This window comes from Rousettus aegyptiacus, unplaced genomic scaffold (assembly GCF_014176215.1).
Source record: "Rousettus aegyptiacus isolate mRouAeg1 unplaced genomic scaffold, mRouAeg1.p scaffold_m13_p_2, whole genome shotgun sequence".
Taxonomy (NCBI): Eukaryota; Metazoa; Chordata; class Mammalia; order Chiroptera; family Pteropodidae; genus Rousettus; species Rousettus aegyptiacus.
Window position 1 is genome coordinate 74,715,876 of NW_023416295.1, and position 17,137 is coordinate 74,733,012.

General features: G+C 41.7%; 1 protein-coding gene across 4 annotated transcripts in view; it reads right to left on the minus strand.

The window, feature by feature from the left end:
- THSD7B (thrombospondin type 1 domain containing 7B) overlaps positions 1 to 17,137 on the minus strand; it is a 1,079,084-nt gene that overhangs the window by 1,020,583 nt on the left and 41,364 nt on the right. For 2 of the 4 annotated variants that reach the window (XM_036237409.1, XM_016145417.2), the window contains one exon: positions 15,712 to 15,839. The gene's annotated coding sequence lies outside the window, so the exon portion shown is untranslated. Of the gene's footprint in view, positions 1 to 2,796; positions 2,926 to 15,711; positions 15,840 to 17,137 lie in introns of those variants that run through there. The other 2 variants (XM_016145415.2, XM_016145414.2) reach the window with 1 other exon arrangement.

Here is a 17,137-nt window from a genome sequence, read left to right on the forward strand (position 1 = left end):
CAGGCTATTAGATGATACTAAGAAATCACCTAAATTTTTTTTGGAACAATGATGTTATTGTGCTTAGTTTTTTAAGTTCTTAATGTACACTGAAGCATGTAAGAATAAAATAACATAAGTCTGTTGTTCACTTTAAAATAATCTGAGGTACAACAGAAATTTGGGGGTCCAGGACACAAGACCTACAGGATCAGTGAGATTGGCCACTTGTTGATAATTGTGGAAGGTGGATGACATAGACGCTAGTGGTTCCCAAACTCATCTGTACAAGGAACCAGCCAGAGTGCTTCAAAAATACCAATCTATGTTCCATCGCTAAAGGCTGAGTGAAACGGTCTGGGAGGATATTTCAGCATAGGAAGTTTTACTAAATCCCCAAGTCATTCTAATATACAGGAACTGAGTTATACTATTCTCTATACTCTGAGTATGTTTGATAACTTACAGAACAAAAAGGGCTTTTTTAATGAATGGAGGCAAAAGGCAGTTAAGCACAGGAGGGGCAGGGGCAGCCCCACTCCCCATCATCTGAGGACAGAGGATTCACTGGTCCCCCTCTCAGTCCTTTAGTTTCAGGCCCCCTCTGCCCACAGCTGTCTCCCCATCGCTTGGTTTCCAAAGCAGGATGGGAACCTGTGGAGGTGGTGCAGCCACAGTCACCCACAAACGGCCCCACTCACGAGCCCCCAAACGGAAGGAACCAGATGTTGGCGTTCCCCTGAGCTTGGGAGTCTGCACCTCACTATGCGGCCTCCTCTCTCTATTGCTCGTTGCCACCCCCACACCATCCTTCTTCATTCAGCTACTTCTTTTGTGACATGAATTATGCACTTTCACCTCCTGCCAGGCCAGGGAGGCCAGGGCTTCCTAAGAGCCCCATGATTGAGATTAATCATCCTCAGATGGATGGAGGTTTGTAAAAAGCTCCTACTCATTTCCAGTGGGATGTGCAAAACCCTCTCACCTGGCTTCCCACAGACTGCCACAGAAAGCCCATCTTATGGGATAATGCTTTACTTCAACCAGAATGTCTCAATAGTAGGTTTCATGTTCTCAGCTGTGCTCACAGTGGGGATGTGATTTTCCTCCATGAAAATGCTATTATTAGAGAACTCCAGGCTCACTGTCCTCCCAACAATAGCTCTCTATTATTTGTGGAGAAATGGTACTTTGGAGAGGCATTTGCATGTGGTTCTCTACAATGAGGCAAGCGTGGCTGACAATCAAAGGGTTGCATACAAACCGTAAATTCATCCAACCTCCCAGATATTCACCGGGCTTCTGGCTACAACTAGAACGTCATTCTGAATGTGGGAGGACCCTCCAGACAAAACAGAAAACCCAGCGGACTAAATTCTGACCTTACATCTGTAGTTTAATCTAAAGATTGTTCTTTTTCCTTCATTCTTCTTTAGCTGAACCCTTCTCGGATGTCTGCCACTGTGGGAGGAGCAGCCTGTGAGGCCATCTCAGCTCTCCAAGAGAGGAGATAGCCAGTATTAAGTGACCACTGTATGCCACCCTTCTGGATACCTAATAGCAGAGGTTACACACTCCAGTGCCCATAAGGTCAGGAATGGTAAGGGAACGAGGGAAGCAAATTGGGCTGGGCTTGCCATGGGCTGTGGTAGGGTCTGCCTCACACACTAGCTAAAGAAGGCAGCCACTACTTGGTTTCAGACCCTCGTTTCATGTAGAAATATTGGCTCAGTGTGGCAAAATCTATATTTTTCTAGGAACTGGAAACCTAGAATTCCAAGTGCCATCCTTCCATGTTTAAATGGTGGTAAAGAATTCTATTTTTATTTTTTTAATGGTGCCAAACTGCACATTCTAAACTACAAGTGTGTTTGGTCTGGGCCCCTCTGGAGTCCAATCTGCCACCTCTGCTTGATAGCTCTCTCCTCCTTCCTTGAACGTCCCTTAGCTAATCCCCTGGGACTTCTGTTAGCATGTTTCTCCCACTGCACTGAAAACACTCATGGACATATGGGTCTCCCCAACTGACTGTCAGGAACCCTGTCTTATTGCCTTGGCACCCTCAGAACACAGCTTGTGCCTGACACCTTCAACGTATGTTTACTGAATGAGAATGACTGAATCCGCATTGCATTTACTCCTCACTACCATCCATGACTCTGGTGTTCTTGTATCCATTGCACAGATAAGGAAACTGAGCCTTAGACAGGAGGAGAGACTTGTCCCAAACCCCCACATCCTCCCCACACCTGCCTAACCCCAAGCCTGTGCTCTGTGGGCCACACCACACTGCCCCCTCTCATGTCACTTTGCTTCTCACATGCAAACATTTTGTACCTACTGAAAGCCATAGTCCTGGCCTGAGACATAAACGGCATATTAAAATCATGTCGAAAATCCTCCACTTCTCATCTCCACGTGTCACTAAACCACTATCTTGAGTTATTTACAGTTGTGGACTGTGTGACCCTTTGATGGGTCAAGGCCTGAAGGTCAGTAAATCAATATTTTTAAAATGGCCATTAAATATCCAACAGCTGGGGCGCGTTTACTGGAATCAGACACCCCACCCCCTTAGGAGTTTTCAAACACAGAACACCTCCTATTCTGCCTCGGGCCTTTTAATTATTTGAAAGAAAGTAACTCCAAAACATCGCTCTCTCTAAAAAAAAAAAAAAAAAAGTCGCCGGAGCGGCTAATGAACGTTATTTCTCAACTCGCTCAGGTACACTCCAAGGCCTGCCTTCCTCTTGAGCCCCACGGGAAGGTGGCTGTGGCCACTCCACACATTGTAGCGGGGAGGGGGTAGTTGCTCACCTTGCCCTGAGAACAAATGCTCGCCCGCTCCAGGGAAACTTCCGTTCTAACCTGGGTATCCACGGGAACCCCACAGCCTCCTCCAGGCACCTCCCAACCCATGCAAAGGCGCGGGGTCCCTCACACTCAGCTGGGAGCGCCAGCCCACCGCAGACTGCGCGCGCGCTTGGCTGCCCAAATCCGAGTGCCTGGCCTGCCACCTGGTGGACACTACGAGGAAAGCATCCCGGTGAACCGATTCCAAATGCCCTCTGCCCGTATTTTCATCACGCCGCTCTTGAGAGTCCTCTGCTAGAGATGCGAATACAAATGAGAAGTAGATTAATATTTCAAAATTAAAGAGAACCCATGGGGAGGATTTGAGGATCATTCTTTTCTCCATATAATTAAGGCTTTATATCTTGGATGATGCACGTTTCAAATGCCCTAAATTCAAATCACAAATGCATCTTCGAAGATGGTGTGGCCCAGTGATTCTAAAAGTTCGGTGTGTCAGAATCTCTCCTAGGGAGACTTTTTAATTAATGTAAATGCCCCAGCCACTCCAATCTATTTACTTGGAATTTATATCCAGCATCTTCACTTATTTATTTTATTATGGTTTAAAAAAATTCACCACATTAACTAGTTTTAAGCATACAGTTCAGTAGTGTTACGTATATTTATACTGGTATAAAACGGATCTCCAGAACTTTTTTATCTTGTATTTTTAGCTTGTAAAGTTGAAACTGTACTCTTCAAGCAATTCTCCATTCCCCTTCCACCTCCCACCTCCAGGCCCTGGTACCACTGTTCTACTTTCTGTCTCTAGGAATTTGACTACATATCTCATGTAAGTGGGATCATACAGCGCTTGTTTTGTGACTGGCTTATTTCACTTAGCATAATGTCCTCAAGGGTCACCCGTGTTGTAGCATATGCCAGAATTTCCTTCCTCCTTAGAACTGGCTCATATTCTTTTATGTATATAGATCACATTTTGTTTATTCATGCACCTGTGCATGGACATTTAGGTTGTTTCCAATTTTTGGCTATTGAGAATAATGCTGCTATGAACAGGGGTATGCAAAATATCTCTTCGAGACCCTGCTTTCAATTTTTTGGATATGTACCTAGCAGTGGGGTTGCTGGGCCATATGGTAGTCCTTTTTGGCACCTTTAGTTTTCACTAAATCACCCTTGGGAGATTCTGATACAGAACAAAACCATTCATGTGGTCCAACTCTTTCACCACACAGGGTGGGAAACCAGAGCAGAGGTTGTGGGTACATAAGGATGCACATAAGGATGGCACACAACGATGTCACTGATGAGGTTTTGCTGCATTGTCCTCAAACTAGGGAATAAACTCTGAGTTCTCTATAGTTCCAATTACTCAACCTGGAAAAAATATAGCCTAGAAAAAAAAAACAGACAATAAATAAGCAAAGTAATTTCAAACAGTGACTAGTGTTACAAAGAAAACAAACCAGGTTTGGTGACAGAGTGACTTTGTCACATAACAACACTAAAACTTATGTGGCATTGACTGTGCCCCAGACACTGTTCTAAGGGCGTCACTTATATTATCTTGTATAAACTGCATAGCAACCTTATGACATAAGGGTCTCCTAGTCTTCATTTATGGCTGAGCAAAATGGGGCACAGAGCAGTTAAGTGCTTGCTGAATATTACACAGCCAGCACATCATAGAACCAAGAATGGAAGCCAGGCAGTGGAGCTCTGGAGTTATTGCTTAGGGGAGGCAATATCTGAACTGAGACCTGAATGGCAAGGCTGAGTCAACCAAACACTGTTCTGGGGCAGAGCATTCCCAGGCACCAAATACAAAAGGGCAAGAACCGACGTCTTGTACTGAAAGAAAACCAAAGTGAGTGAAGAAGCAGGTGGAGTCAGAGGAAAAGAGGAGAGCACATGTGAGGGCAGGGCCAGACCCTAAAAGATCTCATTAGCCAGAATGAGGAGGTTGGATTTTATTCTACTGACTCTGGGAAGCCACTGGAGAGTTGTAAGTAGGGAAGAGCTTCAGTGTCAACTTTCCTCCTGCTAGCCTTTGGAGATGTATGTTAAATATGTTTGCAACAAGAAACCAAAGTCTAGTGGGTACCTGAGGGTTCAAGTCTCCAAGTTTCTGTATTCCTCTAATATTCTATGCACTAATATCCCATTCCATTCACTGATATTCCATGCTCTGAGGCTAGAGCATCACATCCATTTCCCTACTCAAGTGTCTCCAAACTGACTCCAGCTCTCAGCAGCTGTTACTTAACTGATGTCCACCTTCACCGTAGACTCCATAATTTTCTTTTACCTCACCACATTATCATCACACCTCATGGTGCTGGAAATAGCACTTGATCTTTCAGGAGTTCTGATTTCCCACCCACCACAAGAGGACAAACAAGATTACCCACTTAGGGAGATCTGCAAAGACCTATAATTGCTGTGGGTGGGTTAATGAGTGTGAATTAGAAACTGCAGTCCAGTGAAGGAGTGAAGAGGAAACCAAGGAAATAGATGCTTTAATATTTTTGCCATGAAATATCACCTACATCACATAAACTGCAAGAGATTAAAAGAGCTCTTTTACATGAAGCATTTGCCCTCCTCAGAGGCACTGCCATTATCAGAAGGCTTTGCTCCCGAGAAGGGTGGACCTGTCAGGGACTGTTTGTCCCTGAAGCCTTCATGGCAGAACAATCTTTGCCTTTTCTCATGACCAGTTCATCTCCTCACAGAAAGGTCTAAATCCTCTGCTACACTGAACATTTTTATTGCGGTGGGGCACTTGGTGCCATGCCCCTTACCAGTAGCACTCCGATTTTCTCGTAGGATTTTGCCTCTGCATTCCTCGTGGTGCCTGGATCCAGGTGCCTGCTCTCCCATAATGGGAGCTGAAGGGCTCCTCGGGGGCTCCTTCTGCTCTGCCTTTTCTCTCACCAACTTGATACAGAAGCAATCATGTGACCTTAGCTCAGAGCAGTCATGTGACCTCAGCTCAGCCAATCAAATACTTGCTTCCCTCGAGTGTTGAATCTTGGCAGAGTGACACCAGGACTGGCAAGAAATTAGAGTGTGCCAATACGATCAATAAGCAGAGCCTGCTTCTATGACCTTCTGGAGCATTTTGGTGCCCCTGTACTCCAGGCTTAGTTTTTCAGCCCCACTTCACTCTTGTGAGCAACCCCATAGCCTTCCTAAAGAATAATTAGTCTCTTTTAGCTGAAAATACCTAATGTTTCTGTTATTTGCAATTTAAAAACCCAACCAGATACAATGAGAGATCACAATTAGGCATCAATAAGCACCTAACATCTGCAAAGAATTACATGCATCTGCTATCCAAACATACAATGGCAAAAAAAGGGGAGGAGTTATTTTTCTCTCACATTAAACAATTCAAGAGGTAGGTACTCCAAGGCTCAGATGGTGGCTTCATGGTGCCTCAATGGTCTAGCCTACACCTATGTTTCTGCTCCACCATCTTTAACTCATTCTTCCATCTACAAGGTCCTCTATGATCACAGGTTGTCACTAAGGTTCTAGTCATTCTGACCATGTTCTAGGCAGGAAGGGGGGACTGGGAAAGGTAAGGGTTTCCTGTCAGCCAAGTAAGTGCCCTTGACAGAATTATGCCAGAAGTGACTTCTACCCACACCTCACTGACTACCCAAACCTCAAGGGAAACTAGCAAATGAAGTTGTTTTTTCAAGTTGGGAAAAATTGCCATAATCAAATATATAGGAGCTCTGTCTTTAAAAAAAGATGATAATGGATATTGAGTAGGCAACTGGCAATCTCTTTCACATACTTCTTTCTTGGCAACTGCCAAGGCTTCAGAAAGATATTCTAATAACCCTCACCTACCTTTCTTCAACCTTTCTTAGTCAAACCTGTCTGAGAAGATCCCCTAGTCTAACCTCTGGTTATGAGAAAAACTGTAGGGACCTTTCTATTTCTATAGACCTGACCTAGAATCATGGTTCTAAATATCTTTAATGAATGATTTTTAAAAAGACATTTGATTCTTCAGATACTTAGTTGCCTTAAATTTAAAACCTGTCTGAGTAAAGGAGAACTAGCCTGGGCCAGTAACCACCCACAGTCCCATATATTTCAAAGATGATCTAATACTAACATTTCAAAAGTTAGTGTCCAACAGCCTTAAAAAAAGCACCAAGGTAGAAGTGATATATACTGGACATATAGTCAACAAGACTTTTAAAATTCTTCTCAGTCTTTGGCCCATGAAGAGCTTGAATTATGCCTTGAGCTCAGGCAGGAATCTGTCTGCCTATAATTCCTTAGAAATTAGAGATAGAAATTTACTAGGGTGAATTTGCCTCAGGGAGGAAGCAAGGAGATTGCAACCTTAAGGCAAAAATGTCTTTCTCCCTGTCAGAAGACAATTCTCCTTGCATCTCTTGAGTTTCTGCACATATTGCAAGCAAAGGCACTGACTGCTTTTGGTCCGAACTCTTTTTCCAGAAAATCTGTATACAGAATAGCCTTGGAAGACAGAGATGGTATCTCTCCAAAGCAAAAGACAATTTTGTTGCTGCCCATATAATAAAGATAATATCTCCTTTTGGTGATAAGGGCAGGCATGCTTACAGCCCATTATAAAAGATCCAGATTCCCCAAGTTCAGGGTACCTCTCCAGTAACAAATTCCTCTGCCTGTGTAGGTGTCATTTGGCCCTCTTCATATCTCCTTGTAGTAATGAGTTTAAGGAACTAGTGCAAATGCTGACACTCTGGCTACTGCTATTGTGGGAAGTAACAAAGTTCTTTGTCTCTGAGTCAGAAGTCCACCAGCATCCATGAAACTGTGACTAGCTAACTAGTTGGCTTATAAGTTGCAAGTAAGCAAAATCCTGGTCTTAACATCCCCTCCCTCTTCATTACCTTCCCTGCCTGCTTCCCCAACCAACCTCTCATATGTAAACACTGTATCCTTTGCTCCCAATCATCCCCTAGAAAATAGAAATATTTTTAACACTCTCATCTAAATCAGAGACTTCTCAAAATAATTCTCTGTGAGGTATTAAGAACTGTCTCATTGCAGAATTAATCCCTGCAGGTACTTAGTCACCTGCTATGGCCAAACCTTTGGCATGACAAGCTTAAAGAATACTTGCCCAAGGTGATAGATGTTTCTCACAGGACTCAACCACACAAGCACAAAAAAAAGGAATTGTGTGTCAAGCCCAAAGTTCCCTAAAAGAGACCCAAGAGCCATGGAGGATGTGTACTTAGCTCCAACATTCATCTTCCAACATTATTAGGCCAAGTCACTGATGCTTGATTTAAAAAAAAAAATTAGAAAGTTAAGGGAATGGGATTGTAAATGACAAGTTAAGCTGATGGTGGATGAAGCAGTCCGTGCTGTTTGACTTTTCAATATTAAAAACTGTCGGTCACCCCAAACACACACAAAGAATGACCAGATAAGAAATAATCTACTCACACTCATGCCCAGCAATCTGTTATCATCAGCCAGGGCTACAGCAAGTCAAACACTGAACAGTAATAAAAAAGACAGCAATCGACTGCCAATTCCACTCATTTCCAACCCATCTGTGCCCCAGGTACATGGAAAATTCAGCCCTCGGAGAGCAAGAGTGTGCATTTTCAGCTGTCAAACCCCAGCACGACCCTCCTTTCCTTTGTGAGAGAAGTCAACAGTGAAAGCCACCTTCCTCAAATTCCAGTCTCTTCAGAGATATAATAAAATACCATATTTCCATGAACACATCCACATTGGCAAACAGCCTTCTGCTTTTCCTAAGAGAAGGGCTTTGCCATAGAATCGCCAACTGTTAGAATGAGGCCTTGGGAATCTCCTTGCTCCCGCCCTCTGTTTTATATGAGGAAGTGAGGCTCAGAGGGGGATAGATCATCAGAGCAGACAGCAGTGTCTGCGTCCCTAGTCATGGCTCTGTCTACAACACCCTACTCTCTCAGGGCCTTTGCATTTGCCGTACCCTTTGCCTGGAATGCTCTGCCCGAGCCATATTTGCACAGCATATTCCTTCACCTCCTTAGGTCGTGATCTAAGCATCTTAGTGAGCCCTTCTTTGTCTATCCCATTTTTAAATTGCACTCATTCACTTGCTTTCCCCTTCTGTGTTATATTTTCCTCACAGAACAATCACCTGCCAACATGTTCTATAATTTACTTAGTCATGTACCACATAAGGAGATTTCGGTCAACGATGGACAACTTATATATCAGTTGTCCTATGAGATTATAAAGAAGCTAGAAAACTCTTATTACCCAGTGATATAGAGCAACACAATATTCACCTGTTTGTGGTGATGCTGGTGTAAACGAACCTGCTGTGCTGCCAGTTGTACAGAAGTATAGCACGTACAATCACAGTAGTAGGCAATATCATCTAGGTTTGTGTAAGCACATGCCGTGATGGTCACACAATGACAAAATCGCCTGATGACACCTCTCAGTGCATATCTCTATCATTAAGAAGTGCATGACTGTATTTGTTTATTGTCTGTCTTCCCACGCTAGAATGTAAGCTCCTTGCAGTCAGGGATTTGTGTGAGCTTGGCCAGCCATCGCAGAAATTCAATTAATGTTTATTGGTAAAATTAATAAACTGTCTCAATCAACCTTCGTCTGGAGGCCACAAATCCAAATTACTACAGAGAACAGGCAGGAAATGCCAGCAGCAGGGCAGGGACCATGGCAAACCTGAGAGCTCATGTCACTATCTGAAGAAGACCACACTACTTAGCACCAGCTGAGCACTGCCATAGGACACTGCTGTTTTACTTTCTATTTTTCCAGAGAAACTTGAAATTGAAGTTTTGGGATAAGAAGGTGAAACCTACTGGGTTTTATATATGAGAAAAAATAGATTTTAATTGAATAATGAGCATACTATTCAAACTGAGCAAACTGTTCAAATGGCAATGATTTGTGACCTCTCCTTGACTCGAACTGGAAAATGGCTGCAAAGGAAAAGGGGTTGGTGCGGGGAGAAGGGTGCATCGGAAGGGTTTCCTCTTTTTCTTCTGCGCATCCCTGCAGAGCTGAGAGAGAAGAACAAACTGCTCGGGTTTTGCATAGCCTAAAACCCAAGAGATTAATTGAAGAGCTGGTACAGGGACACTCAGAAGAGATCATTGCATATCAGAAGTTCCCCAAATATAGGTTTTGCATAGCCTAAAACCCAAGAGATTAATTGAAGAGCTGGTACAGGGACACTCAGAAGAGATCATTGCATATCAGAAGTTCCCCAAATATATTAGAAGTCTCACTCTCGAAAGGAAGAAACACAAGAGTTTCCTCAATATGCATTTTGTGAGAACCACTCTGCCCTCACACAGCCTTGGCTGAGTCTTGACTAAATGCTTGCTTTGACAGTTTCCTGAGAAAAAAGAAAAGTCAAAACCTTTACCTAAGTGAACAAAAGGCATTCCTGGTCACCAGAGGAGAATCAAGCAGACCAGCCTGGAGCTCTGCCTTGCTCCTCCAGCCCATGTAGAAGCTTCTCACGTGGAGGACAGGATCCAACGGCCTCCCTGCATCAGGACCCAGAACCTGGTGCATCCAGAACCGGGAGGGACTTCACCTCATTCCCATTCCCCAAGTTCCCATGTCATCCTCAAGCCCAACTCCAGAAAGTCAGTTCACTGGCCCAGCAGGCTTCACGGGTGCCTGAACAGCCTGGGGGAAATAGAAACCTCATCACAGGATCTGCAGTCATGGGTAAGTTTAAGAAAATCAGGTTCCAGATTTCCCACTCCCATTTCCACCTCTCTAACACTGACCTCCCTGTGGCCATTTTTATGGTGCAGGCTTTTTGCCAGTCCATCAGTCCTCCTCTGCCACCTCCCTTCTCACCGTCACCCCTGGCTCGCCAGGATTGCGCGCCCTCTCACCCAGCCTGACTCTTCCCACGAGACTTAACCCAGGTGTTCATCAGCACAGGCCCTAAAGAAGGGGAGAGCATGAGATGTCAGTGACCCACAAAGCACCTGAGAGGGCTGCTGTCCTTCCCAGCATTTAACTTGATCAGTGAAGGACCAGCTGGGGCATTAAAGATCAGGTATATTGGCCATGCTAGGAGAACTTCTATTTAATGTCCTGTCCTCATCTATCCCTGACCTGCATGAAATAAAGCAAGGTTCCTGAGGCTGGGAGCAAAGCAAGGAATGAAGCACAGGCCTTACTTCACCTGGTAGCAGCTCCTGGTCCCACTTATCTCTCTCTCTTTCTTTCTTTCTTTCTTTTTTTTTTTTTTATGTTTTCATAAACTTTTAATAAGATTCTCAAAAGCTATTTTTTAATTAATTAATTTAAATTAGTTTCACGTATGCAGTACATTGGTTAGACATCTATATAGTTCATAAAATGATCCCCCCAATTGCTCCCTCCTTCCCCTGTCGCTCCACCTGGCCATCATATTAATGCTAACTGATTCCCTCTTTCTTTCTTAGGATTAGAACCAAAGGTTGAGAGAGTTGTCTCAGAGATGTCCACTTCAATTGGAAAACGAAGTCAGATGTTTTCTGGCAGGAAGCAAGTAAATCTGGCTGAGAGACTTGACCATGGTGAGGGATATTTTCCATAAATTAAAATCTGTAACTCTAGAGTTTCCTATAAATACATTTGAAGCATTTGCATGTGATAAAAAATATTGCATTTGGCAAAGTGTAGCGAATTCATCAGTATTTTTATTTTCTCAATCATTTACAAGTAAGTCAGGGTAAAGATGATGCTTTTAGGTGAAAAATAAATATAATTAAAATAATTTGATAACAATGAATAAATACTTTGCAGTATAACTCCAAGAAATCAAGAGAATGAATAAATCTAACAACTGGATGGCAAATCTTTTGCAATTCAGGCTGCTTCCAATTCTTTGCTTTAAATATATTGACAGAGGAACTAACTGCATTGTCAAATGATGTATCACTATTACAATTATTAAAATAAATTTTGTGATATTTCACTATGTGATTGTTGTCATAAAATCACAAAAGAACTCAAACTGGTGTAATAAATCTCCTTCCATAACTATTTATTTTCACCTATAAAAAATAGAACTAGAATTGATGCTGCAGCCTGTCTCTTTCTAGTAATAAGTAATGTTCGCCCATGAATAAACAAACTATTTGTTAAAGCCTCAGTCATGTCATTTACAAGATATAGTTCCAAAATACTTTTTACATCTTTTATATTTTATGACTATTATCAAAATTGTGATGTTATTATGATGTTATGGTCAATAGCATTCCAATGGTGTATTAATAATAATTATGACATCTCAATAAAGAAGATCTTTTTAATAGTTTTATGATCACAGGATATAAAGGGAGAATTCAAGTTTAATCAGTGCATTTTTTTTGTTGTTTTAGAAGAGCATGCTAGGACAATCAATTAAAAACTTTCTAGCATAAACAATTATACATTAAAATAAGATCTTGTGTAGTAAGCAGAATAGATATATAAATTTAAGGAAAGACAGTAAAGATGTAAAATGTTCAAATGCTAAAAAAGGGTTTGTTTATGTATTTAAAAATAGAAAATGAGGAGTATCAAGTCCTATGCTATTTAGATTCCATTGGATACATTTAAAAGATTAATAGAAGAGATTTATTTTAATTGCCAATATATAGAATATATCAGAAGTTACATATTTTTATTATGTTAATTTCTTATATTCATTGTCTTATTATAGGAAAATGTCCTTATTCTTAGGAGATATCCCAGCTATCAAAATTTTCCTTCACATTCATATATCAACTGAGCTATCATTAATTTAATATTTTTATTTCAGTATACTTTTTTTCCTCTACTTAGTTAATTTTGGGGAAAAAATTATCATTAGCACAAATAGGAAATCACTTGTCATAAACAGAAGATAAACATTAATAAATAATATGAAAACAACATGGTATTTTAAATTTCTGGCTAGATTCTGTCACTTAAACAAAATGACTTTAATCCTGAAACCTGCTCTCCTTTATTTAAAAAAAAAAAATGGGCAGAGTGGTGCTCTAGAAAGCAGTTAGGGAATGGTAGAAGCATTAAAGTAACTCTATACCCAAACCAACTTTATTTTTTCTCTCAGGTGAGGATGAGAAAAGACATGTTTTACATGCTAAATAGGTGAGGTACAGGATGCTCGGAGAACGCACAGGAATGAATGTCTCAAAAAGGCAAAAAAAAAGACTATCCCAGGTAGAGGGGACATCGAAGCAAAGGTCGACAGATGAAAGAAAACAAAGCACATTTGAGTAAGGTTCAGTATGACTTGGGTCAACTATATATCCTGGTGTTCTTAGGAGAGTCTAGTTTTCTCTTATTGTGCCAGAGAAATTATCAACAGCTCCCTCTTTCATTCTCATGTATATTCTGGTCTGAACAATCAACTATAGGTCTTTCTAAGTATGTCTAAAATGTGTACAGTAAGATGAGAAGAGACAATAAATGAGGCTGAGGAGGTGGGCAGGGCTGAATCCTCAAAGCAACAGGGAACCCTAAAGCACTCAAGCAGGGGAAGGCCATGTGGAGACTGCATTCAGGAATGGCTAAGTGTGGCCTGTGGACCAGAAGGTAGGAAACTGGAATGAAGTAAGGAGGGTAGCATCGATGAGAAAGAAAAGAAATGATCTGATGCAAATGATTTTTTAGGAGGTGGATTCACAAGGGCTTAGTAATTGATTGTGGGTAGGAGATTGGGGGGAATGGAACAGAAGGAGTCAAGGATGATAACCAACTTTTGGCTTGAGCAACTGTTTGAATGGTGGTTACCCTCACTCTTTGTTTTGAAGCTGAAGATTCAAAACACAAGGAGCAAGTTGATGGGAGAGCTAAGCATCACTTGGGTCAGATGGAGTGTGTAGTACCTAGTGAGCATCCAAGTGGACATGTGTAGTAGCATTTGCATGTACAGTGACAGAATGGGATCTGTCAGCATTAAATAAGAGTTCCTCAACACACACCCACACATGCAAATGCACATACGTGCACGCGCGCGCGTGCGCGCACACACACACACACATACACACTTCACATACACAAGTGAAGATCTACCATCCATAGAAGGACCACTTTGCTATAACAGTGAATGTCAGTGACAGATGGTGCATTCAGAACCCCTGCAGTCGCATGTGTCATTTGAAAAAGCCTGTCTCCTGGCAAGTGCTTTTGCCAGTCCTCCCTCTGTTTGAGAATCAGTGATGCCAAGGGATGTGGAAGCCAAGCCCAAGGGTAGAATTGTTCAGGAAGAATAGGGGCCTAGAGCAGGACTGGGAGAAGCTCCAGCATGTAAATGCAGAGCAGAAGAATGTCAACCAGCAGAGGAGAGTGAGCAGGAGAGCGAAGAGCGAGGAGGAAAGCAAGAGAGTGTGGTGCTCCTCAGTTAAAAGAGCATGCTCCAGGAAGAAGGGAGGGTCAAATGGTCCAAAACAGTGACAAGTGGGGCTGAGAAGTCATGGTAACAATCAAGAGGTGTCTATTGGACCCGATAACAGGGAGGTCACTGTGACCCTTGGTTGGGCATCTGCTAGACAGTTGAGAGGTAAAAGCCAAATTACAGTGGACTGAGAAGTGCGTAGAGGTGAGAAAAAGGCCTTTCCATCGAGATATTTGCCTGTGACCAAACAAGAGAAATAATGTGACTCCCAATCAGTCATGTGGATTTCTTAATACTAAAAAATGTGACCTGAGTTCAGGGAAAGGTAGTAAGAATTGCAGGTCTCCACCCAGCCAATATAGACCCAAAGAAGCCATCACTGGGCTCCCTTGGCTGGGTGCCTCATGCAGTACCATACCACCTGTGTGCCACCTGCCCAGCCAGGCAAACCATGTTCACATCTGGACATGAGTCTTATCCCTTAGTCCCCAGGAATGCCTCCATGTGCTAGATAGAACTACATCTCTTGCACCTTCATAATCTCAACAATAACATTAACTATGAACTCTTATTTAATGCTGACAGATCCCATTCTGTCACTGTACATGCAAATGCTACTACACATGTCCACTTGGATGCTCACTAGGTACTACATACTCCATCTGACCCAAGTGATGCTTAGCTCTTCTATTAACTTGCTCCTTTTGTTTTGAATCTTCAGCTTGAGTCAGGGTAACCGCCATTCAACTAGACTTTAAGGAACATGTAGGTTACATTTTAACAACATTATATAGTTCATTCTTTAAAAACAATCCTAGGCCACAAAAAAAAAGTTATCTGCATAATACAATTGAAGAAAACGAAGATCAAAGAGGTTAAGGTCATACACCTAGTGGATGGCAGAGCCAGAACTCAAGTCCACATCTGCTGGAACACTTCTTCTCCCCACAAAGCTTGCTAAACAAGAGGATCTTAGCCAAAATCACCCAATGCCTCATGTGGTTGATAATAGGGCAAAGTGTGCATCTTGCTGCATCTTTGAGGAAGAAATAGTTATGTGTATTCTTGACCCCGGTCTGGAGTCAGAAGAGCCAAGTTCAAGCTCTAACCTTGGTAACTAATTTACATAACCACCCTGTACCTGTGTCCTTGTGCATAAAAGAGGGGTGCATGTTGGCTAGAGCAGGGGTCTCCAATCCTGATCACATACCCCATTAACTTAAAAAAAGAGCACATATTGCCAATATATGTATTTATTCATTCTTTCATTTATAAGATACAAATATGTGCTTCACTGAATGTTGCCTATACTATTAAAAGGCATAAAAAATACTTCAAATGATGAGCTAAAGATGAAATAAAGAATATTAAATGTCTCGTTGATTGTGATGGCTTGATACAATCATTAGCTATTATCTCAAGGCACAATATGAATTGGGGAAGAATAATTTATTATAATAATAGAAGACAAAAATCTATAGATCAAATATCTTGATATTTCAAGACATTTGGGGCTGACTTCTTACCAGGTTTGATGGAACCATCTTTGTTTTTCCCTCATGATGGTGATCGATGGAGAGGGGCCATGCTGCCATGTCTTCCTGGTCCACTTGTGCTTGTACAATCTTCAACTGGTAGTGTCTTTTCAGACTATCTATTGAATGAGGGATAGCTTCATTTAAATAAAGAAATAGAATTCATAAATCTATCTACATAAGCACATGTATCAGTTTCTTAGGGCTGCCATGACAAAGTACCACAAACTAGGCGGCTTAAGACAACAGAAGTTTATTCTCTTACAGTTCTAGAGGCTAAGATTCTCTAGAGGCTATGCTCCCTCTTATACCTGTAGGGGAGAATCCTCCCTTACCTGTTCTAACTGCTGGTGTTCACTGGCAATCCTTGGCTTGTTGATGCTTCATTCCCATGTCTGCCCTGTCACCACATGGCTGTCTTCTCTCTGTGTCCCTGCCTCTGTATTTCTTCTTCTTTTCTTATAAAGACATAAGCCATATTATGTATCCTTCGCTATTTAGTATCACCTCATCTAACTTAATTAATTGCACCTACAATGGCCTTATTTCCAAAAAAAAAAGTCACATTCTGAGACACTGGGAGTTAGGACTTCAACATATCTTTTTGTGGGACATAATTTAACAGCATACATAAATATGTTGAAAGGAAATGAAACAGGGAAGGCAGCTTTCTTCATGCTATAGTATCTTCACCTTTGCCTAGACACAAGACCTCCTATACATGACTTGTGACCTTCTGATGCATAGAGCAAGTGAAAATGCTATGTCAATCCGCATGTTAATTTTTTAATTATTTTTTAAATTCAGAAAATAGAAAACCTGTAAAAGAGGCTGAAAAGGAGCATCCAGAGAAAGAGACACTAGAAAAGGGGCAAAAGTGTGACCTCACTTAGTTAAGGAAGGTGAGTGCTTCAAGAAGGGAGGGTTGGTTGGAGCCAAGGAGTCATTATGATAATGACTAGGAGATGTCCATTGGATTCAACAACAGGAGGACCACTATAGCCCTTAATTTTGGTTTTATACTAATGTTTTCTTCCCCATCTCTGGTAGATAACCTTGTGCATCCTATAGGGTTCAAGCACTTTATTTTAGAGACTTCTGTCCTAGAGAATCCCAAAAGTTCCTCCCAGTTTAAAAGACATAATGACCCTATGAACATTCCCTCCCCTAGAGGTCACTTCTCAAATGACTAAGAAATCAGATGATATGAAATAGTATTAAAATGAATCACTAAAGAATTTTGAGAGGGCAAAAAGGGGAGGCATAAAAAGGACACTTGAATCCATTATCATATGTATTTTTATCTTAAGAGCACACCAATAAGGAAAGCACATAGAAAAATATTATGTTGAAAAAAACTGAGAGCCTTATTACTAATCATTATCATCTCTACTATTTTCCATTTGCCACATAGAAG